This window comes from Ascaphus truei (assembly GCF_040206685.1).
Source record: "Ascaphus truei isolate aAscTru1 chromosome 2 unlocalized genomic scaffold, aAscTru1.hap1 SUPER_2_unloc_3, whole genome shotgun sequence".
Classification (NCBI taxonomy): domain Eukaryota; kingdom Metazoa; phylum Chordata; class Amphibia; order Anura; family Ascaphidae; genus Ascaphus; species Ascaphus truei.
In genome coordinates, this window is record NW_027453817.1 from 279,005 (window position 1) to 303,484 (window position 24,480).

At 55.1% G+C, this 24,480-nt stretch overlaps 1 protein-coding gene across 3 annotated transcripts in view; it reads left to right on the forward strand.

Moving 5' to 3' along the window:
• The window catches only part of LOC142473273 (voltage-gated inwardly rectifying potassium channel KCNH2-like), a 427,634-nt gene that overhangs the window by 233,253 nt on the left and 169,901 nt on the right, over nt 1-24,480 (forward strand). The window lies entirely within an intron of this gene.

A 24,480-nucleotide genomic window follows, 5' to 3' on the forward strand; every position in this document is an offset into this window, starting at 1 on the left:
TCCGGCAGCCTAGGGGACGTGTGTAACCTCCCTGCCTGGCTTATAGAGAGAATACACGGTGTGCTGTGTATCTGTGCCTCAGTATGGGTTACTGTGACTCCGGCGCTGGCTTCCGGCAGCTAGGGGACGTGTGTAACCTCCCTGCCTGGCTTATAGAGAGAATACACGGTGTGCTGTGTATCTGTGCCTCAGTATGGGTTACTGTGACTCCGGCGCTGGCTTCCGGCAGCTAGGGGACGTGTAACCTCCCTGCCTGGCTTATAGAGAGAATACACGGTGTGCTGTGTATCTGTGCCTCAGTATGGGTTACTGTGACTCCGGCGCTGGCTTCCGGCAGCTAGGGGACGTGTGTAACCTCCCTGCCTGGCTTATAGAGAGAATACACGGTGTGCTGTGTATCTGTGCCTCAGTATGGGTTACTGTGACTCCGGCGCTGGCTTCCGGCAGCTAGGGGACGTGTGTAACCTCCCTGCCTGGCTTATAGAGAGAATACACGGTGTGCTGTGTATCTGTGCCTCAGTATGGGTTACTGTGACTCCGGCGCTGGCTTCCGGCAGCTAGGGGACGTGTGTAACCTCCCTGCCTGGCTTATAGAGAGAATACACGGTGTGCTGTGTATCTGTGCCTCAGTATGGGTTACTGTGACTCCGGCGCTGGCTTCCGGCAGCTAGGGGACGTGTGTAACCTCCCTGCCTGGCTTATAGAGAGAATACACGGTGTGCTGTGTATCTGTGCCTCAGTATGGGTTACTGTGACTCCGGCGCTGGCTTCCGGCAGCTAGGGGACGTGTGTAACCTCCCTGCCTGGCTTATAGAGAGAATACACGGTGTGCTGTGTATCTGTGCCTCAGTATGGGTTACTGTGACTCCGGCGCTGGCTTCCGGCAGCTAGGGGACGTGTAACCTCCCTGCCTGGCTTATAGAGAGAATACACGGTGTGCTGTGTATCTGTGCCTCAGTATGGGTTACTGTGACTCCGGCGCTGGCTTCCGGCAGCTAGGGGACGTGTAACCTCCCTGCCTGGCTTATAGAGAGAATACACGGTGTGCTGTGTATCTGTGCCTCAGTATGGGTTACTGTGACTCCGGCGCTGGCTTCCGGCAGCTAGGGGACGTGTGTAACCTCCCTGCCTGGCTTATAGAGAGAATACACGGTGTGCTGTGTATCTGTGCCTCAGTATGGGTTACTGTGACTCCGGCGCTGGCTTCCGGCAGCTAGGGGACGGTGTAACCTCCCTGCCTGGCTTATAGAGAGAATACACGGTGTGCTGTGTATCTGTGCCTCAGTATGGGTTACTGTGACTCCGGCGCTGGCTTCCGGCAGCTAGGGGACGTGTGTAACCTCCCTGCCTGGCTTATAGAGAGAATACACGGTGTGCTGTGTATCTGTGCCTCAGTATGGGTTACTGTGACTCCGGCGCTGGCTTCCGGCAGCTAGGGGACGTGTGTAACCTCCCTGCCTGGCTTATAGAGAGAATACACGGTGTGCTGTGTATCTGTGCCTCAGTATGGGTTACTGTGACTCCGGCGCTGGCTTCCGGCAGCTAGGGGACGTGTAACCTCCCTGCCTGGCTTATAGAGAGAATACACGGTGTGCTGTGTATCTGTGCCTCAGTATGGGTTACTGTGACTCCGGCGCTGGCTTCCGGCAGCTAGGGGACGTGTAACCTCCCTGCCTGGCTTATAGAGAGAATACACGGTGTGCTGTGTATCTGTGCCTCAGTATGGGTTACTGTGACTCCGGCGCTGGCTTCCGGCAGCTAGGGGACGTGTGTAACCTCCCTGCCTGGCTTATAGAGAGAATACACGGTGTGCTGTGTATCTGTGCCTCAGTATGGGTTACTGTGACTCCGGCGCTGGCTTCCGGCAGCTAGGGGACGTGTGTAACCTCCCTGCCTGGCTTATAGAGAGAATACACGGTGTGCTGTGTATCTGTGCCTCAGTATGGGTTACTGTGACTCCGGCGCTGGCTTCCGGCAGCTAGGGGACGTGTGTAACCTCCCTGCCTGGCTTATAGAGAGAATACACGGTGTGCTGTGTATCTGTGCCTCAGTATGGGTTACTGTGACTCCGGCGCTGGCTTCCGGCAGCTAGGGGACGTGTAACCTCCCTGCCTGGCTTATAGAGAGAATACACGGTGTGCTGTGTATCTGTGCCTCAGTATGGGTTACTGTGACTCCGGCGCTGGCTTCCGGCAGCTAGGGGACGTGTGTAACCTCCCTGCCTGGCTTATAGAGAGAATACACGGTGTGCTGTGTATCTGTGCCTCAGTATGGGTTACTGTGACTCCGGCGCTGGCTTCCGGCAGCTAGGGGACGTGTAACCTCCCTGCCTGGCTTATAGAGAGAATACACGGTGTGCTGTGTATCTGTGCCTCAGTATGGGTTACTGTGACTCCGGCGCTGGCTTCCGGCAGCTAGGGGACGTGTGTAACCTCCCTGCCTGGCTTATAGAGAGAATACACGGTGTGCTGTGTATCTGTGCCTCAGTATGGGTTACTGTGACTCCGGCGCTGGCTTCCGGCAGCTAGGGGACGTGTGTAACCTCCCTGCCTGGCTTATAGAGAGAATACACGGTGTGCTGTGTATCTGTGCCTCAGTATGGGTTACTGTGACTCCGGCGCTGGCTTCCGGCAGCTAGGGGACGTGTAACCTCCCTGCCTGGCTTATAGAGAGAATACACGGTGTGCTGTGTATCTGTGCCTCAGTATGGGTTACTGTGACTCCGGCGCTGGCTTCCGGCAGCTAGGGGACGTGTAACCTCCCTGCCTGGCTTATAGAGAGAATACACGGTGTGCTGTGTATCTGTGCCTCAGTATGGGTTACTGTGACTCCGGCGCTGGCTTCCGGCAGCTAGGGGACGTGTAACCTCCCTGCCTGGCTTATAGAGAGAATACACGGTGTGCTGTGTATCTGTGCCTCAGTATGGGTTACTGTGACTCCGGCGCTGGCTTCCGGCAGCTAGGGGACGTGTGTAACCTCCCTGCCTGGCTTATAGAGAGAATACACGGTGTGCTGTGTATCTGTGCCTCAGTATGGGTTACTGTGACTCCGGCGCTGGCTTCCGGCAGCTAGGGGACGTGTAACCTCCCTGCCTGGCTTATAGAGAGAATACACGGTGTGCTGTGTATCTGTGCCTCAGTATGGGTTACTGTGACTCCGGCGCTGGCTTCCGGCAGCTAGGGGACGTGTGTAACCTCCCTGCCTGGCTTATAGAGAGAATACACGGTGTGCTGTGTATCTGTGCCTCAGTATGGGTTACTGTGACTCCGGCGCTGGCTTCCGGCAGCTAGGGGACGTGTAACCTCCCTGCCTGGCTTATAGAGAGAATACACGGTGTGCTGTGTATCTGTGCCTCAGTATGGGTTACTGTGACTCCGGCGCTGGCTTCCGGCAGCTAGGGGACGTGTAACCTCCCTGCCTGGCTTATAGAGAGAATACACGGTGTGCTGTGTATCTGTGCCTCAGTATGGGTTACTGTGACTCCGGCGCTGGCTTCCGGCAGCTAGGGGACGTGTAACCTCCCTGCCTGGCTTATAGAGAGAATACACGGTGTGCTGTGTATCTGTGCCTCAGTATGGGTTACTGTGACTCCGGCGCTGGCTTCCGGCAGCTAGGGGACGTGTGTAACCTCCCTGCCTGGCTTATAGAGAGAATACACGGTGTGCTGTGTATCTGTGCCTCAGTATGGGTTACTGTGACTCCGGCGCTGGCTTCCGGCAGCTAGGGGACGTGTGTAACCTCCCTGCCTGGCTTATAGAGAGAATACACGGTGTGCTGTGTATCTGTGCCTCAGTATGGGTTACTGTGACTCCGGCGCTGGCTTCCGGCAGCTAGGGGACGTGTGTAACCTCCCTGCCTGGCTTATAGAGAGAATACACGGTGTGCTGTGTATCTGTGCCTCAGTATGGGTTACTGTGACTCCGGCGCTGGCTTCCGGCAGCTAGGGGACGTGTGTAACCTCCCTGCCTGGCTTATAGAGAGAATACACGGTGTGCTGTGTATCTGTGCCTCAGTATGGGTTACTGTGACTCCGGCGCTGGCTTCCGGCAGCTAGGGGACGTGTGTAACCTCCCTGCCTGGCTTATAGAGAGAATACACGGTGTGCTGTGTATCTGTGCCTCAGTATGGGTTACTGTGACTCCGGCGCTGGCTTCCGGCAGCTAGGGGACGTGTAACCTCCCTGCCTGGCTTATAGAGAGAATACACGGTGTGCTGTGTATCTGTGCCTCAGTATGGGTTACTGTGACTCCGGCGCTGGCTTCCGGCAGCTAGGGGACGTGTGTAACCTCCCTGCCTGGCTTATAGAGAGAATACACGGTGTGCTGTGTATCTGTGCCTCAGTATGGGTTACTGTGACTCCGGCGCTGGCTTCCGGCAGCTAGGGGACGTGTAACCTCCCTGCCTGGCTTATAGAGAGAATACACGGTGTGCTGTGTATCTGTGCCTCAGTATGGGTTACTGTGACTCCGGCGCTGGCTTCCGGCAGCTAGGGGACGTGTAACCTCCCTGCCTGGCTTATAGAGAGAATACACGGTGTGCTGTGTATCTGTGCCTCAGTATGGGTTACTGTGACTCCGGCGCTGGCTTCCGGCAGCTAGGGGACGTGTAACCTCCCTGCCTGGCTTATAGAGAGAATACACGGTGTGCTGTGTATCTGTGCCTCAGTATGGGTTACTGTGACTCCGGCGCTGGCTTCCGGCAGCTAGGGGACGTGTGTAACCTCCCTGCCTGGCTTATAGAGAGAATACACGGTGTGCTGTGTATCTGTGCCTCAGTATGGGTTACTGTGACTCCGGCGCTGGCTTCCGGCAGCTAGGGGACGTGTGTAACCTCCCTGCCTGGCTTATAGAGAGAATACACGGTGTGCTGTGTATCTGTGCCTCAGTATGGGTTACTGTGACTCCGGCGCTGGCTTCCGGCAGCTAGGGGACGTGTAACCTCCCTGCCTGGCTTATAGAGAGAATACACGGTGTGCTGTGTATCTGTGCCTCAGTATGGGTTACTGTGACTCCGGCGCTGGCTTCCGGCAGCTAGGGGACGTGTAACCTCCCTGCCTGGCTTATAGAGAGAATACACGGTGTGCTGTGTATCTGTGCCTCAGTATGGGTTACTGTGACTCCGGCGCTGGCTTCCGGCAGCTAGGGGACGTGTGTAACCTCCCTGCCTGGCTTATAGAGAGAATACACGGTGTGCTGTGTATCTGTGCCTCAGTATGGGTTACTGTGACTCCGGCGCTGGCTTCCGGCAGCTAGGGGACGTGTGTAACCTCCCTGCCTGGCTTATAGAGAGAATACACGGTGTGCTGTGTATCTGTGCCTCAGTATGGGTTACTGTGACTCCGGCGCTGGCTTCCGGCAGCTAGGGGACGTGTGTAACCTCCCTGCCTGGCTTATAGAGAGAATACACGGTGTGCTGTGTATCTGTGCCTCAGTATGGGTTACTGTGACTCCGGCGCTGGCTTCCGGCAGCTAGGGGACGTGTGTAACCTCCCTGCCTGGCTTATAGAGAGAATACACGGTGTGCTGTGTATCTGTGCCTCAGTATGGGTTACTGTGACTCCGGCGCTGGCTTCCGGCAGCTAGGGGACGTGTGTAACCTCCCTGCCTGGCTTATAGAGAGAATACACGGTGTGCTGTGTATCTGTGCCTCAGTATGGGTTACTGTGACTCCGGCGCTGGCTTCCGGCAGCTAGGGGACGTGTGTAACCTCCCTGCCTGGCTTATAGAGAGAATACACGGTGTGCTGTGTATCTGTGCCTCAGTATGGGTTACTGTGACTCCGGCGCTGGCTTCCGGCAGCTAGGGGACGTGTGTAACCTCCCTGCCTGGCTTATAGAGAGAATACACGGTGTGCTGTGTATCTGTGCCTCAGTATGGGTTACTGTGACTCCGGCGCTGGCTTCCGGCAGCTAGGGGACGTGTGTAACCTCCCTGCCTGGCTTATAGAGAGAATACACGGTGTGCTGTGTATCTGTGCCTCAGTATGGGTTACTGTGACTCCGGCGCTGGCTTCCGGCAGCTAGGGGACGTGTGTAACCTCCCTGCCTGGCTTATAGAGAGAATACACGGTGTGCTGTGTATCTGTGCCTCAGTATGGGTTACTGTGACTCCGGCGCTGGCTTCCGGCAGCTAGGGGACGTGTGTAACCTCCCTGCCTGGCTTATAGAGAGAATACACGGTGTGCTGTGTATCTGTGCCTCAGTATGGGTTACTGTGACTCCGGCGCTGGCTTCCGGCAGCTAGGGGACGTGTGTAACCTCCCTGCCTGGCTTATAGAGAGAATACACGGTGTGCTGTGTATCTGTGCCTCAGTATGGGTTACTGTGACTCCGGCGCTGGCTTCCGGCAGCTAGGGGACGTGTGTAACCTCCCTGCCTGGCTTATAGAGAGAATACACGGTGTGCTGTGTATCTGTGCCTCAGTATGGGTTACTGTGACTCCGGCGCTGGCTTCCGGCAGCTAGGGGACGTGTAACCTCCCTGCCTGGCTTATAGAGAGAATACACGGTGTGCTGTGTATCTGTGCCTCAGTATGGGTTACTGTGACTCCGGCGCTGGCTTCCGGCAGCTAGGGGACGTGTAACCTCCCTGCCTGGCTTATAGAGAGAATACACGGTGTGCTGTGTATCTGTGCCTCAGTATGGGTTACTGTGACTCCGGCGCTGGCTTCCGGCAGCTAGGGGACGTGTAACCTCCCTGCCTGGCTTATAGAGAGAATACACGGTGTGCTGTGTATCTGTGCCTCAGTATGGGTTACTGTGACTCCGGCGCTGGCTTCCGGCAGCTAGGGGACGTGTGTAACCTCCCTGCCTGGCTTATAGAGAGAATACACGGTGTGCTGTGTATCTGTGCCTCAGTATGGGTTACTGTGACTCCGGCGCTGGCTTCCGGCAGCTAGGGGACGTGTGTAACCTCCCTGCCTGGCTTATAGAGAGAATACACGGTGTGCTGTGTATCTGTGCCTCAGTATGGGTTACTGTGACTCCGGCGCTGGCTTCCGGCAGCTAGGGGACGTGTGTAACCTCCCTGCCTGGCTTATAGAGAGAATACACGGTGTGCTGTGTATCTGTGCCTCAGTATGGGTTACTGTGACTCCGGCGCTGGCTTCCGGCAGCTAGGGGACGTGTGTAACCTCCCTGCCTGGCTTATAGAGAGAATACACGGTGTGCTGTGTATCTGTGCCTCAGTATGGGTTACTGTGACTCCGGCGCTGGCTTCCGGCAGCTAGGGGACGTGTAACCTCCCTGCCTGGCTTATAGAGAGAATACACGGTGTGCTGTGTATCTGTGCCTCAGTATGGGTTACTGTGACTCCGGCGCTGGCTTCCGGCAGCTAGGGGACGTGTAACCTCCCTGCCTGGCTTATAGAGAGAATACACGGTGTGCTGTGTATCTGTGCCTCAGTATGGGTTACTGTGACTCCGGCGCTGGCTTCCGGCAGCTAGGGGACGTGTGTAACCTCCCTGCCTGGCTTATAGAGAGAATACACGGTGTGCTGTGTATCTGTGCCTCAGTATGGGTTACTGTGACTCCGGCGCTGGCTTCCGGCAGCTAGGGGACGTGTAACCTCCCTGCCTGGCTTATAGAGAGAATACACGGTGTGCTGTGTATCTGTGCCTCAGTATGGTTACTGTGACTCCGGCGCTGGCTTCCGGCAGCTAGGGGACGTGTGTAACCTCCCTGCCTGGCTTATAGAGAGAATACACGGTGTGCTGTGTATCTGTGCCTCAGTATGGGTTACTGTGACTCCGGCGCTGGCTTCCGGCAGCTAGGGGACGTGTGTAACCTCCCTGCCTGGCTTATAGAGAGAATACACGGTGTGCTGTGTATCTGTGCCTCAGTATGGGTTACTGTGACTCCGGCGCTGGCTTCCGGCAGCTAGGGGACGTGTGTAACCTCCCTGCCTGGCTTATAGAGAGAATACACGGTGTGCTGTGTATCTGTGCCTCAGTATGGGTTACTGTGACTCCGGCGCTGGCTTCCGGCAGCTAGGGGACGTGTGTAACCTCCCTGCCTGGCTTATAGAGAGAATACACGGTGTGCTGTGTATCTGTGCCTCAGTATGGGTTACTGTGACTCCGGCGCTGGCTTCCGGCAGCTAGGGGACGTGTGTAACCTCCCTGCCTGGCTTATAGAGAGAATACACGGTGTGCTGTGTATCTGTGCCTCAGTATGGGTTACTGTGACTCCGGCGCTGGCTTCCGGCAGCTAGGGGACGTGTAACCTCCCTGCCTGGCTTATAGAGAGAATACACGGTGTGCTGTGTATCTGTGCCTCAGTATGGGTTACTGTGACTCCGGCGCTGGCTTCCGGCAGCTAGGGGACGTGTAACCTCCCTGCCTGGCTTATAGAGAGAATACACGGTGTGCTGTGTATCTGTGCCTCAGTATGGGTTACTGTGACTCCGGCGCTGGCTTCCGGCAGCTAGGGGACGTGTGTAACCTCCCTGCCTGGCTTATAGAGAGAATACACGGTGTGCTGTGTATCTGTGCCTCAGTATGGGTTACTGTGACTCCGGCGCTGGCTTCCGGCAGCTAGGGGACGTGTGTAACCTCCCTGCCTGGCTTATAGAGAGAATACACGGTGTGCTGTGTATCTGTGCCTCAGTATGGGTTACTGTGACTCCGGCGCTGGCTTCCGGCAGCTAGGGGACGTGTGTAACCTCCCTGCCTGGCTTATAGAGAGAATACACGGTGTGCTGTGTATCTGTGCCTCAGTATGGGTTACTGTGACTCCGGCGCTGGCTTCCGGCAGCTAGGGGACGTGTAACCTCCCTGCCTGGCTTATAGAGAGAATACACGGTGTGCTGTGTATCTGTGCCTCAGTATGGGTTACTGTGACTCCGGCGCTGGCTTCCGGCAGCTAGGGGACGTGTAACCTCCCTGCCTGGCTTATAGAGAGAATACACGGTGTGCTGTGTATCTGTGCCTCAGTATGGGTTACTGTGACTCCGGCGCTGGCTTCCGGCAGCTAGGGGACGTGTGTAACCTCCCTGCCTGGCTTATAGAGAGAATACACGGTGTGCTGTGTATCTGTGCCTCAGTATGGGTTACTGTGACTCCGGCGCTGGCTTCCGGCAGCTAGGGGACGTGTAACCTCCCTGCCTGGCTTATAGAGAGAATACACGGTGTGCTGTGTATCTGTGCCTCAGTATGGGTTACTGTGAGCTCCGGCGCTGGCTTCCGGCAGCTAGGGGACGTGTGTAACCTCCCTGCCTGGCTTATAGAGAGAATACACGGTGTGCTGTGTATCTGTGCCTCAGTATGGGTTACTGTGACTCCGGCGCTGGCTTCCGGCAGCTAGGGGACGTGTGTAACCTCCCTGCCTGGCTTATAGAGAGAATACACGGTGTGCTGTGTATCTGTGCCTCAGTATGGGTTACTGTGACTCCGGCGCTGGCTTCCGGCAGCTAGGGGACGTGTAACCTCCCTGCCTGGCTTATAGAGAGAATACACGGTGTGCTGTGTCTCTGTGCCTCAGTATGGGTTACTGTGACTCCGGCGCTGGCTTCCGGCAGCTAGGGGACGTGTAACCTCCCTGCCTGGCTTATAGAGAGAATACACGGTGTGCTGTGTATCTGTGCCTCAGTATGGGTTACTGTGACTCCGGCGCTGGCTTCCGGCAGCTAGGGGACGTGTGTAACCTCCCTGCCTGGCTTATAGAGAGAATACACGGTGTGCTGTGTATCTGTGCCTCAGTATGGGTTACTGTGACTCCGGCGCTGGCTTCCGGCAGCTAGGGGACGTGTGTAACCTCCCTGCCTGGCTTATAGAGAGAATACACGGTGTGCTGTGTATCTGTGCCTCAGTATGGGTTACTGTGACTCCGGCGCTGGCTTCCGGCAGCTAGGGGACGTGTAACCTCCCTGCCTGGCTTATAGAGAGAATACACGGTGTGCTGTGTATCTGTGCCTCAGTATGGGTTACTGTGACTCCGGCGCTGGCTTCCGGCAGCTAGGGGACGTGTGTAACCTCCCTGCCTGGCTTATAGAGAGAATACACGGTGTGCTGTGTATCTGTGCCTCAGTATGGGTTACTGTGACTCCGGCGCTAGCTTCCGGCAGCTAGGGGACGTGTGTAACCTCCCTGCCTGGCTTATAGAGAGAATACACGGTGTGCTGTGTATCTGTGCCTCAGTATGGGTTACTGTGACTCCGGCGCTGGCTTCCGGCAGCTAGGGGACGTGTGTAACCTCCCTGCCTGGCTTATAGAGAGAATACACGGTGTGCTGTGTATCTGTGCCTCAGTATGGGTTACTGTGACTCCGGCGCTGGCTTCCGGCAGCTAGGGGACGTGTGTAACCTCCCTGCCTGGCTTATAGAGAGAATACACGGTGTGCTGTGTATCTGTGCCTCAGTATGGGTTACTGTGACTCCGGCGCTGGCTTCCGGCAGCTAGGGGACGTGTAACCTCCCTGCCTGGCTTATAGAGAGAATACACGGTGTGCTGTGTATCTGTGCCTCAGTATGGGTTACTGTGACTCCGGCGCTGGCTTCCGGCAGCTAGGGGACGTGTGTAACCTCCCTGCCTGGCTTATAGAGAGAATACTCGGCGTGCTGTGTATCTGTGCCTCAGTATGGGTTACTGTGAGTCCGGCGCTGGCTTCCGGCAGCTAGGGGACGTGTAACCTCCCTGCCTGGCTTATAGAGAGAATACACAGTGTGCTGTGTATCTGTGCCTCAGTATGGGTTACTGTGACTCCGGCGCTGGCTTCCGGCAGCTAGGGGACGTGTGTAACCTCCCTGCCTGGCTTATAGAGAGAATACACGGCGTGCTGTGTATCTGTGCCTCAGTATGGGTTACTGTGACTCCGGCGCTGGCTTCCGGCAGCTAGGGGACGTGTGTAACCTCCCTGCCTGGCTTATAGAGAGAATACACGGTGTGCTGTGTATCTGTGCCTCAGTATGTGTTACTGTGACTCCGGCGCTGGCTTCCGGCAGCTAGGGGACGTGTGTAACCTCCCTGCCTGGCTTATAGAGAGAATACTCGGCGTGCTGTGTATCTGTGCCTCAGTATGGGTTACTGTGACTCCGGCGCTGGCTTCCGGCAGCTAGGGGACGTGTGTAACCTCCCTGCCTGGCTTATAGAGAGAATACACGGTGTGCTGTGTATCTGTGCCTCAGTATGGGTTACTGTGACTCCGGCGCTGGCTTCCGGCAGCTAGGGGACGTGTAACCTCCCTGCCTGGCTTATAGAGAGAATACACGGTGTGCTGTGTATCTGTGCCTCAGTATGGGTTACTGTGACTCCGGCGCTGGCTTCCGGCAGCTAGGGGACGTGTGTAACCTCCCTGCCTGGCTTATAGAGAGAATACTCGGCGTGCTGTGTATCTGTGCCTCAGTATGGGTTACTGTGACTCCGGCGCTGGCTTCCGGCAGCTAGGGGACGTGTAACCTCCCTGCCTGGCTTATAGAGAGAATACACGGTGTGCTGTGTATCTGTGCCTCAGTATGGGTTACTGTGACTCCGGCGCTGGCTTCCGGCAGCTAGGGGACGTGTGTAACCTCCCTGCCTGGCTTATAGAGAGAATACACGGTGTGCTGTGTATCTGTGCCTCAGTATGGGTTACTGTGACTCCGGCGCTGGCTTCCGGCAGCTAGGGGACGTGTAACCTCCCTGCCTGGCTTATAGAGAGAATACACGGTGTGCTGTGTATCTGTGCCTCAGTATGTGTTACTGTGACTCCGGCGCTGGCTTCCGGCAGCTAGGGGACGTGTAACCTCCCTGCCTGGCTTATAGAGAGAATACACGGTGTGCTGTGTATCTGTGCCTCAGTATGGGTTACTGTGACTCCGGCGCTGGCTTCCGGCAGCTAGGGGACGTGTAACCTCCCTGCCTGGCTTATAGAGAGAATACACGGTGTGCTGTGTATCTGTGCCTCAGTATGGGTTACTGTGACTCCGGCGCTGGCTTCCGGCAGCTAGGGGACGTGTGTAACCTCCCTGCCTGGCTTATAGAGACAATACACGGTGTGCTGTGTATCTGTGCCTCAGTATGGGTTACTGTGACTCCGGCGCTGGCTTCCGGCAGCTAGGGGACGTGTAACCTCCCTGCCTGGCTTATAGAGAGAATACACGGTGTGCTGTGTATCTGTGCCTCAGTATGTGTTACTGTGACTCCGGCGCTGGCTTCCGGCAGCTAGGGGACGTGTGTAACCTCCCTGCCTGGCTTATAGAGAGAATACACGGTGTGCTGTGTATCTGTGCCTCAGTATGGGTTACTGTGACTCCGGCGCTGGCTTCCGGCAGCTGGGGGATGGAAAATAATGGGCACCAGGAACCTTTGTCATACAACTGTCATGTACTCGTGTCCCCGGGCGGAGAGAGAGCGCTCGCTCGCACGCACATGACTTCATTGTGCTGGTTTTATAGCAGACGTACATTAGTGCAATCCTAACACTCCCATAGAGGTGAAAGATCTCCGCACGTCAGAAGCTGCTTCAGCGGAGAAAGTGCTGGCTTATTCTTACTGTGTTACTTACTCACAGGGGAAAGGTCAGTCAGTGAGGTCAATCAGAAGCTGCTTCAGCGGAGAAAGTGCTGGCTTATTCTTACTGTGTTACTTACTCACAGGGGAAAGGTCAGTCAGTGAGGTCAATCAGAAGGTGCTTCAGCGGAGAAAGTGCTGGCTTATTCTTACTGTGTTACTTACTCACAGGGGAAAGGTCAGTCAGTGAGGTCAATCAGAAGCTGCTTCAGCGGAGAAAGTGCTGGCTTATTCTTACTGTGTTACTTACTCCCAGGGAAAAGGTCAGTCAGTGAGGTCAATCAGAAGCTGCTTCAGCGGAGAAAGTGCTGGCTTATTCTTACTGTGTTACTTACTCACAGGGGAAAGGTCAGTCAGTGAGGATAATGTGCTCAGGTGGGTGTTTAATCTGTAACGAACACACCCTGCCCAGCCATGAAATGCAACGTGTCCCGGGATTGTAGGTCTGGGATTAGGGTTGTGATTAATTGCAGATGTAGCCGAGCCCCCCGACCCTGCCTCCGCTGCGGGGGGGCTGTCAAGTAGTTGGCTGGAACTCCGCGCGATCGAGAGTGTGGGGGCGGCCATTTTGGTAATCATGCATGCGCAATGCGGCAAGGACCACCGGAGCGGGCGGCACAGGAGGATGGCCAGGGAGGAGCGCGCCCCAGTCGTCACTGGCTTCCGGTGACTTCTGCTGCTACAGCGCAGCTCTACCCAGCCATCCTGTGCCGCCCGCTGTATGTGGTCAGCCTATTAGCCAGGATTTGTGATCCGTAACTGGGGAATGCCGGGGGTCCGAGTGCACCGACCTGACGCGTTTAATAAAATCTAAATTCCACACGCCCAAGTGCTTTTGGGAAATATCTGCACGTCCACCAAGCGTTAGCACAGACAAAGCCCCCTCTCTCACTGTGACGGGGCGGAATTAGGGTAGAGAAGACAACTGATAAACTCTCACTTTCAGAAGCCGTGAAGAAAAATCACCTATTGTTTCACCTCTAGGACTGCCTGTAATCTGGTGCTTCACCTCTAGGATTACCTGTAATCTGGTGCCTCACCTGTAGGACTGCCTTTAACCTGGTGCCTCACCTCTAGGACTGCCTGTAACCTGGTGCCTCACCTCTAGGACTGCCTGTAACCTGGTGCCTCACCTCTAGGACTGCCTGTAATCTGGTGCCTCACCTGTAGGACTGCCTGTAACCTGGTGCCTCACCTCTAGGACTGCCTGTAATCTGGTGCCTCACCTGTAGGACTGCCTGTAACCTGGTGCCTCACCTCTAGGACTGCCTGTAATCTGGTGCTTCACCTCTAGGATTACCTGTAACCTGGTGCCTCACCTGTAGGACTGCCTGTAACCTGGTGCCTCTGTCACGGGAGACCAGCGTTTTTAACACTTTAATACCCGGATTCTTTGATTGAGCAAAGCAAGAGATAAAATAAATTGTGATTTATTTACAGAATGAACATACACAGCTTGATTTCCAATTACAACGAAAAATACACTTACTAGTTACGCTGTTAAGTCTGGTTACGGGATGGATCTTTAACTGCATGGTGAATCTTATTACATGATGGAACTGCTTCCCCATGGGCTGCAGGGTTTTTTATGCACTAAACAAGCCTATACTTAACCCATGCAGCCAATCTACTCCGTGGGAATAATCCCTTAACCCTATCACGGACTTGCCACTACTTTGCAAAACCTGGCACAGGGGCTTCTCAGTCTGCTCTGGGCATGTGCCAACTTTGCACCTTGGCCGCTAAGCATATGAGACCCGTCCCCTCTACCTGGCGCCCCTCAGTCTGGGCAGAGCAGCCATTTGCCAGGGTGGCTTTGAAATTCTCCTCCTTGCTAACAAAAGTTTTAGCACCTCCATATCCTGGATCGCCTTTGAAGCTTGGAGTAGCCACTCTGGCTCTGGTGGCACCACATTAACATGAACATGCACATGCAATGCTGCACTAAGTGTGTTCTCTTCTCACATGGAGGGAACATGCAATGCTGCACTAAGTGTGTTCTCTTCTCACACGGAGGGAACATGCAATGCTGCACTAAGTGTGTTCTCTTCTCACACGGAGGGAACATGCAATGCTGCACTAAGTGTGTTCTCTTCTCACACGGAGGGAACATGCAATGCTGCACTAAGTGTGTTCTCTTCTCACACGGAGGGAACATGCAATGCTGCACTAAGTGTGTTCTCTTCTCACACGGAGGGAACATGCAATGCTGCACTAAGTGTGCTCTCTTCTCACACGGAGGGAACATGCAATGCTGCACTAAGTGTGTTCTCTTCTCACACGGAGGGAACATGCAATGCTGCACTAAGTGTGTTCTCTTCTCACACGGAGGGAACATGCAATGCTGCACTAAGTGTGTTCTCTTCTCACACGGAGGGAACATGCAATGCTGCACTAAGTGTGTTCTCTTCTCACACGGAGGGAACATGCAATGCTGCACTAAGTGTGTTCTCTTCTCACACGGAGGGAACATGCAATGCTGCACTAAGTGTGTTCTCTTCTCACACGGAGGGAACATGCAATGCTGCACTAAGTGTGCTCTCTTCTCACACGGAGGGAACATGCAATGCTGCACTAAGTGTGCTCTCTTCTCACACGGAGGGAACATGCAATGCTGCACTAAGTGTGCTCTCTTCTCACACGGAGGGAACATGCAATGCTGCACTAAGTGTGTTCTCTTCTCACACGGAGGGAACATGCAATGCTGCACTAAGTGTGTTCTCTTCTCACACGGAGGGAACATGCAATGCTGCACTAAGTGTGCTCTCTTCTCACACGGAGGGAACATGCAATGCTGCACTAAGTGTGTTCTCTTCTCACACGGAGGGAACATGCAATGCTGCACTAAGTGTGTTCTCTTCTCACACGGAGGGAACATGCAATGCTGCACTAAGTGTGCTCTCTTCTCACACGGAGGGAACATGCAATGCTGCACTAAGTGTGTTCTCTTCTCACACGGAGGGAACATGCAATGCTGCACTAAGTGTGTTCTCTTCTCACACGGAGGGAACATGCAATGCTGCACTAAGTGTGTTCTCTTCTCACACGGAGGGAACATGCAATGCTGCACTAAGTGTGCTCTCTTCTCACACGGAGGGAACATGCAATGCTGCACTAAGTGTGTTCTCTTCTCACACGGAGGGAACATGCAATGCTGCACTAAGTGTGCTCTCTTCTCACACGGAGGGAACATGCAATGCTGCACTAAGTGTGTTCTCTTCTCACACGGAGGGAACATGCAATGCTGCACTAAGTGTGTTCTCTTCTCACACGGAGGGAACATGCAATGCTGCACTAAGTGTGCTCTCTTCTCACACGGAGGGAACATGCAATGCTGCACTAAGTGTGTTCTCTTCTCACACGGAGGGAACATGCAATGCTGCACTAAGTGTGTTCTCTTCTCACACGGAGGGAACATGCAATGCTGCACTAAGTGTGTTCTCTTCTCACACGGAGGGAACATGCAATGCTGCACTAAGTGTGTTCTCTTCTCACACGGAGGGAACATGCAATGCTGCACTAAGTGTGCTCTCTTCTCACACGGAGGGAACATGCAATGCTGCACTAAGTGTGCTCTCTTCTCACACGGAGGGAACATGCAATGCTGCACTAAGTGTGTTCTCTTCTCACACGGAGGGAACATGCAATGCTGCACTAAGTGTGTTCTCTTCTCACACGGAGGGAACATGCAATGCTGCACTAAGTGTGTTCTCTTCTCACACGGAGGGAACATGCAATGCTGCACTAAGTGTGCTCTCTTCTCACACGGAGGGAACATGCAATGCTGCACTAAGTGTGTTCTCTTCTCACACGGAGGGAACATGCAATGCTGCACTAAGTGTGTTCTCTTCTCACACGGAGGGAACATGCAATGCTGCACTAAGTGTGTTCTCTTCTCACACGGAGGGAACATGCAATGCTGCACTAAGTGTGTTCTCTTCTCACACGGAGGGAACATGCAATGCTGCACTAAGTGTGTTCTCTTCTCACACGGAGGGAACATGCAATGCTGCACTAAGTGTGCTCTCTTCTCACACGGAGGGAACATGCAATGCTGCACTAAGTGTGTTCTCTTCTCACACGGAGGGAACATGCAATGCTGCACTAAGTGTGCTCTCTTCTCACACGGAGGGAACATGCAATGCTGCACTAAGTGTGCTCTCTTCTCACACGGAGGGAACATGCAATGCTGCACTAAGTGTGTTCTCTTCTCACACGGAGGGAACATGCAATGCTGCACTAAGTGTGCTCTCTTCTCCGTTACTATCTGCCCCGCTGATCTGTCACTGGGACAGTGCCAGTCCCCAATCGCGATCCTATGATTTGATTGTTGATTTTGCTGCCTGTAATATGGTGCCTCACCTCTAGGACTGCCTGTAATGTGGTGCTTCACCTCTAGGACTGCCTGTAATGTGGTGCCTCACCTCTAGGACTGCCTGTAATGTGGTGCCTCACCTCTAGGACTGCCTGTAATGTGGTGCTTCACCTCTAGGACAGCCTGTAATGCTGTGCCTCACCTCTAGGACTGCCTGTAATGTGGTGCCTCACCTCTAGGACTGCCTGTAATGCTGTGCCTCACCTCTAGGACTGCCTGTAATGTGGTGCCTCACCTCTAGGACTGCCTGTAATGCTGTGCCTCACCTCTAGGACTGCCTGTAATGTGGTGCCTCACCTCTAGGACTGCCTGTAATGTGGTGCTTCACCTCTAGGACTGCCTGTAATGTGGTGCCTCACCTCTAGGACTGCCTGTAATGTGGTGCCTCACCTCTAGGACTGCCTGTAATGTGGTGCCTCACCTCTAGGACTGCCTGTAATGTGGTGCCTCACCTCTAGGACTGCCTGTAATGCTGTGCCTCACCTCTAGGACTGCCTGTAATGTGTGCCTCACCTCTAGGACTGCCTGTAATGCTGTGCCTCACCTCTAGGACTGCCTGTAATATGGCGCCTCACCTCTAGGACTGCCTGTAATATGGTGCTGCACCTCTAGGACTGCCTGTAATGTGGTGTCTCACCTCTAGGACTGCCTGTAATGTGGTGCCTCACCTCTAGGACTGCCTGTAATGCTGCGCCTCACCTCTAGGACTGCCTGTAATGTGGTGCCTCACCTCTAGGACTGCCTGTAATGCTGCGCCTCACCTCTAGGACTGCCTGTAATATGGTGCCTCACCTCTAGGACTGCCTGTAATGCTGTGCCTCACCTCTAGGACTGCCTGTAATGCTGTGCCTAACCTCGAGGACTGCCTGTAATGTGGTGCCTCACCTCTAGGACTGCCTGTAATATGGTGCCTCACCTCTAGGACTGCCTGTAATGTGGTGCCTCACCTCTAGGACTGTCTGTAATGTGGTGCCTCACCTCTAGGACTGCCTGTAATGTGGTGCCTCACCTCTAGGACTGCCTGTAATGTGGTGCCTCACCTCTAGGACTGCCTGTAATGCTGTGCCTCACCTCTAGGACTGCCTGTAATGCTGTGCCTCACCTCTAGGACTGCCTGTAATGCTGTGCCTCACCTCTAGGACTGCCTGTAATGTGGTGCCTCGCCTCTAGGACTGCCTGTAATGCTGTGCCTCACCTCTAGGACTGCCTGTAATGTGGTGCCTCACCTCTAGGACGGCCTGTAATGTGTGCCTCACCTCTAGGACTGTCTGTAATGTGGTGCCTCACCTCTAGGACAGCCTGTAATGCTGTGCCTCACCTCTAGGACTGCCTGTAATGTGGTGCCTCACCTCTAGGACTGCCTGTAATGTGGTGCCTCACCTCTAGGACTGCCTGTAATGTGGTGCCTCACCTCTAGGACTGCCTGTAATGTGGTTCCTCACCTCTAGAACTGCCTGCAGTCGGCGCCTCACCTCTAGGACTGCCTGCAGTCGACGCCTCACCTCTAGGACTGTCTGCAGTCGGCGCCTCACCTCTAGGACTGCCTGCCGTCGGTGCCTCACCTCTAGGACTGCCTGTAATGTGGTGCCTCACCTCTAGGACTGCCTGCAGTCGGTGCCTCACCTCTAGGACTGCCTGTAATGTGGTGCCTCACCTCTAGGACTGCCTGCAGTCGGTGCCTCACCTCTAGGACTGCCTGTAATGTGGTGCCTCACCTCTAGGACTGTCTGCAGTCGGTGCCTCACCTCTAGGACTGCCTGCAGTCGGTGCCTCACCTCTAGGACTGCCTGTAATGCTGTGCCTCACCTCTAGGACTGCCTGTAATGTGGTGCCTCACCTCTAGGACTGCCTGTAATGCTGTGCCTCACCTCTAGGACTGCCTGTAATGTGGTGCCTCACCTCTAGGACTGCCTCTAATGTGGTGCCTCACCTCTAGGACTGCCTGTAATGTGGTGCCTCACCTCTAGGACTGCCTGTAATGTGGTGCCTCACCTCTAGGACTGCCTGTAATGTGGTGCCTCACCTCTAGGACTGCCTGTAATGTGTGCCTCACCTCTAGGACTGTCTGTAATGTGGTGCTGCACCTCTAGGACTGCCTGTAATGTGGTGCCTCACCTCTAGGACTGCCTGTAATGTGGTGCCTCACCTCTAGGACTGCCTGTAATGCTGTGCCTCACCTCTAGGACTGCCTGTAATATGGTGCCTCACCTCTAGGACTGCCTGTAATGTGGTGCCTCACCTCTAGGACTGCCTGTAATGCTGTGCCTCACCTCTAGGATTGCCTGTAATGTGTGCCTCACCTCTAGGACTGCCTGTAATGCTGTGCCTCACCTCTAGGACTGCCTGTAATATGGCGCCTCACCTCTAGGACTGCCTGTAATATGGTGCTGCACCTCTAGGACTGCCTGTAATGTGGTGTCTCACCTCTAGGACTGCCTGTAATGTGGTGCCTCACCTATAGGACTGCCTGTAATGCTGTGCCTCACCTCTAGGACTGCCTGTAATGCTGCGCCTCACCTCTAGGACTGCCTGTAATGTGGTGCCTCACCTCTAGGACTGCCTGTAATGCTGTGCCTCACCTCTAGGACTGCCTGTAATATGGTGCCTCACCTCTAGGACTGCCTGTAATGCTGTGCCTCACCTCTAGGACTGCCTGTAATATGGTGCCTCACCTCTAGGACTGCCTGTAATTCTGCGCCTCACCTCTAGGACTGCCTGTAATATGGTGCCTCACCTCTAGGACTGCCTGTAATGCTGTGCCTCACCTCTAGGACTGCCTGTAATGTGTGCCTCACCTCTAGGACTGCCTGTAATGTGTGCCTCGCCTCTAGGACTGCCTGTAATGTGGTGCCTCACCTCTAGGACTGCCTGTAATGTGGTGCCTCGCCTCTAGGACTGCCTGTAATGTGGTGCCTCACCTCTAGGACTGCCTGTAATGTGTGCCTCACCTCTAGGACTGCCTGTAATGTGGTGCCTCACCTCTAGGACTGCCTGTAATATGGTGCCTCACCTCTAGGACTGCCTGTAATGTGGTGCCTCACCTCTAGGACTGTCTGTAATGTGGTGCCTCACCTCTAGGACTGCCTGTAATGTGGTGCCTCACCTCTAGGACTGCCTGTAATGTGGTGCCTCACCTCTAGGACTGCCTGTAATGCTGTGCCTCACCTCTAGGACTGCCTGTAATGCTGTGCCTCACCTCTAGGACTGCCTGTAATGCTGTGCCTCACCTCTAGGACTGCCTGTAATGTGGTGCCTCGCCTCTAGGACTGCCTGTAATGCTGTGCCTCACCTCTAGGACTGCCTGTAATGTGGTGCCTCACCTCTAGGACGGCCTGTAATGTGTGCCTCACCTCTAGGACTGTCTGTAATGTGGTGCCTCACCTCTAGGACAGCCTGTAATGCTGTGCCTCACCTCTAGGACTGCCTGTAATGTGGTGCCTCACCTCTAGGACTGCCTGTAATGTGGTGCCTCACCTCTAGGACTGCCTGTAATGTGGTGCCTCACCTCTAGGACTGCCTGTAATGTGGTTCCTCACCTCTAGGACTGCCTGCAGTCGGTGCCTCACCTCTAGGACTGCCTGTAATTTGGCGCCTCACCTCTAGGACTGCCTGTAATATGGTGCTGCACCTCTTGGACAGCCTGTAATGTGGTGCCTCACCTCTAGGACTGCCTGTAATGTGGTGCCTCACCTCTAGGACTGCCTGTAATGTGGTGCCTCACCTCTAGGACTGCCTGTAATGCTGTGCCTCACCTCTAGGACTGCCTGTAATGTGGTGCCTCACCTCTAGGACTGCCTTCAGTCGGGGCCTCACCTCTAGGACTGCCTCTAATGTGGTGCCTCACCTCTAGGACTGCCTGTAATGTGGTGCCTCACCTCTAGAACTGCCTGTAATGTGGTGCCTCACCTCTAGGACTGCCTGTAATATGGTGCCTCACCTCTAGGACTGCCTGCTGTCGGGGCCTCACCTCTAGAACTGCCTGTAATATGGTGCCTCACCTCTAGGACTGCCTGTAATGTGGTGCCTCACCTCTAGGACTGCCTGCTGTCGGTGCCTCACCTCTAGGACTGCCTTCAGTCGGGGCCTCACCTCTAGGACTGCCTCTAATGTGGTGCCTCACCTCTAGGACTGCCTGTAATGTGGTGCCTCACCTCTAGGACTGCCTGTAATGTGGTGCCTCACCTCTAGGACTGCCTGCAGTCGGTGCCTCACCTCTAGGACTGCCTGTAATGTGGTGCTTCACCTCTAGAACTGCCTGTAATGTGGTGCCTCACCTCTAGGACTGCCTGTAATGTGGTGCCTCACCTCTAGGACTGCCTGCAGTCGGTGCCTCACCTCTAGGACTGCCTGCTGTCGGTGCCTCACCTCTAGGACTGCCTGCAGTCGGTGCCTCACCTCTAGGACTGCCTGCAGTCGGCGCCTCACCTTTAGGACTGCCTGCTGTCGGTGCCTCACCTCTAGGACTGCCTGCAGTCGGTGCCTCACCTCTAGGACTGCCTGTAATGTGGTGCCTCACCTCTAGGACTGCCTGCAGTCGGTGCCTCACCTCTAGGACTGCCTGTAATGTGGTGCTTCACCTCTAGAACTGCCTGTAATGTGGTGCCTCACCTCTAGGACTGCCTGTAATGTGGTGCCTCACCTCTAGGACTGCCTGCAGTCGGCGCCTCACCTCTAGGACTGCCTGCAGTCTGTGCCTCACTTCTAGGACTGCCTGTAATCTGGCGCCTCACCTCTAGGACTGCCTGTAATGTGGTGCCTCACCTCTAGAACTGCCTGCAGTCGGCGCCTCACCTCTAGGACTGCCTGCAGTCGACGCCTCACCTCTAGGACTGTCTGCAGTCGGCGCCTCACCTCTAGGACTGCCTGCCGTCGGTGCCTCACCTCTAGGACTGCCTGTAATGTGGTGCCTCACCTCTAGGACTGCCTGTAATGTGGTGCCTCACCTCTAGGACTGCCTGTAATGTGGTGCCTCACCTCTAGGACTGCCTGTAATGTGTGCCTCACCTCTAGGACTGTCTGTAATGTGGTGCTGCACCTCTAGGACTGCCTGTAATGTGGTGCCTCACCTCTAGGACTGCCTGTAATGTGGTGCCTCACCTCTAGGACTGCCTGTAATGCTGTGCCTCACCTCTAGGACTGCCTGTAATATGGTGCCTCACCTCTAGGACTGCCTGTAATGTGGTGCCTCACCTCTAGGACTGCCTGTAATGCTGTGCCTCACCTCTAGGATTGCCTGTAATGTGTGCCTCACCTCTAGGACTGCCTGTAATGCTGTGCCTCACCTCTAGGACTGCCTGTAATATGGCGCCTCACCTCTAGGACTGCCTGTAATATGGTGCTGCACCTCTAGGACTGCCTGTAATGTGGTGTCTCACCTCTAGGACTGCCTGTAATGTGGTGCCTCACCTATAGGACTGCCTGTAATGCTGTGCCTCACCTCTAGGACTGCCTGTAATGCTGCGCCTCACCTCTAGGACTGCCTGTAATGTGGTGCCTCACCTCTAGGACTGCCTGTAATGCTGTGCCTCACCTCTAGGACTGCCTGTAATATGGTGCCTCACCTCTAGGACTGCCTGTAATGCTGTGCCTCACCTCTAGGACTGCCTGTAATGCTGTGCCTAACCTCGAGGACTGCCTGTAATGTGGTGCCTCACCTCTAGGACTGCCTGTAATATGGTGCCTCACCTCTAGGACTGCCTGTAATGTGGTGCCTCACCTCTAGGACTGTCTGTAATGTGGTGCCTCACCTCTAGGACTGCCTGTAATGTGGTGCCTCACCTCTAGGACTGCCTGTAATGTGGTGCCTCACCTCTAGGACTGCCTGTAATGCTGTGCCTCACCTCTAGGACTGCCTGTAATGCTGTGCCTCACCTCTAGGACTGCCTGTAATGCTGTGCCTCACCTCTAGGACTGCCTGTAATGTGGTGCCTCGCCTCTAGGACTGCCTGTAATGCTGTGCCTCACCTCTAGGACTGCCTGTAATGTGGTGCCTCGCCTCTAGGACTGCCTGTAATGTGGTGCCTCACCTCTAGGACGGCCTGTAATGTGTGCCTCACCTCTAGGACTGTCTGTAATGTGGTGCCTCACCTCTAGGACAGCCTGTAATGCTGTGCCTCACCTCTAGGACTGCCTGTAATGTGGTGCCTCACCTCTAGGACTGCCTGTAATGTGGTGCCTCACCTCTAGGACTGCCTGTAATGTGGTGCCTCACCTCTAGGACTGCCTGTAATGTGGTTCCTCACCTCTAGGACTGCCTGCAGTCGGTGCCTCACCTCTAGGACTGCCTGTAATTTGGCGCCTCACCTCTAGGACTGCCTGTAATATGGTGCTGCACCTCTTGGACTGCCTGTAATGTGGTGCCTCACCTCTAGGACTGCCTGTAATGTGGTGCCTCACCTCTAGGACTGCCTGTAATGTGGTGCCTCACCTCTAGGACTGCCTGTAATGCTGTGCCTCACCTCTAGGACTGCCTGTAATGTGGTGCCTCACCTCTAGGACTGCCTTCAGTCGGGGCCTCACCTCTAGGACTGCCTCTAATGTGGTGCCTCACCTCTAGGACTGCCTGTAATGTGGTGCCTCACCTCTAGAACTGCCTGTAATGTGGTGCCTCACCTCTAGGACTGCCTGTAATATGGTGCCTCACCTCTAGGACTGCCTGCTGTCGGGGCCTCACCTCTAGAACTGCCTGTAATATGGTGCCTCACCTCTAGGACTGCCTGTAATGTGGTGCCTCACCTCTAGGACTGCCTGCTGTCGGTGCCTCACCTCTAGGACTGCCTTCAGTCGGGGCCTCACCTCTAGGACTGCCTCTAATGTGGTGCCTCACCTCTAGGACTGCCTGTAATGTGGTGCCTCACCTCTAGGACTGCCTGTAATGTGGTGCCTCACCTCTAGGACTGCCTGCAGTCGGTGCCTCACCTCTAGGACTGCCTGTAATGTGGTGCTTCACCTCTAGAACTGCCTGTAATGTGGTGCCTCACCTCTAGGACTGCCTGTAATGTGGTGCCTCACCTCTAGGACTGCCTGCAGTCGGTGCCTCACCTCTAGGACTGCCTGCTGTCGGTGCCTCACCTCTAGGACTGCCTGCAGTCGGTGCCTCACCTCTAGGACTGCCTGCAGTCGGCGCCTCACCTTTAGGACTGCCTGCTGTCGGTGCCTCACCTCTAGGACTGCCTGCAGTCTGTGCCTCACTTCTAGGACTGCCTGTAATCTGGCGCCTCACCTCTAGGACTGCCTGTAATGTGGTGCCTCACCTCTAGAACTGCCTGCAGTCGGCGCCTCACCTCTAGGACTGCCTGCAGTCGACGCCTCACCTCTAGGACTGTCTGCAGTCGGCGCCTCACCTCTAGGACTGCCTGCCGTCGGTGCCTCACCTCTAGGACTGCCTGTAATGTGGTGCCTCACCTCTAGGACTGCCTGCAGTCGGTGCCTCACCTCTAGGACTGCCTGTAATGTAGTGCCTCACCTCTAGGACTGCCTGCAGTCGGTGCCTCACCTCTAGGACTGCCTGTAATGTGGTGCCTCACCTCTAGGACTGCCTGCAGTCGGTGCCTCACCTCTAGGACTGCCTGTAATGTGGTGCCTCACCTCTAGGACTGCCTGCAGTCGGTGCCTCACCTCTAG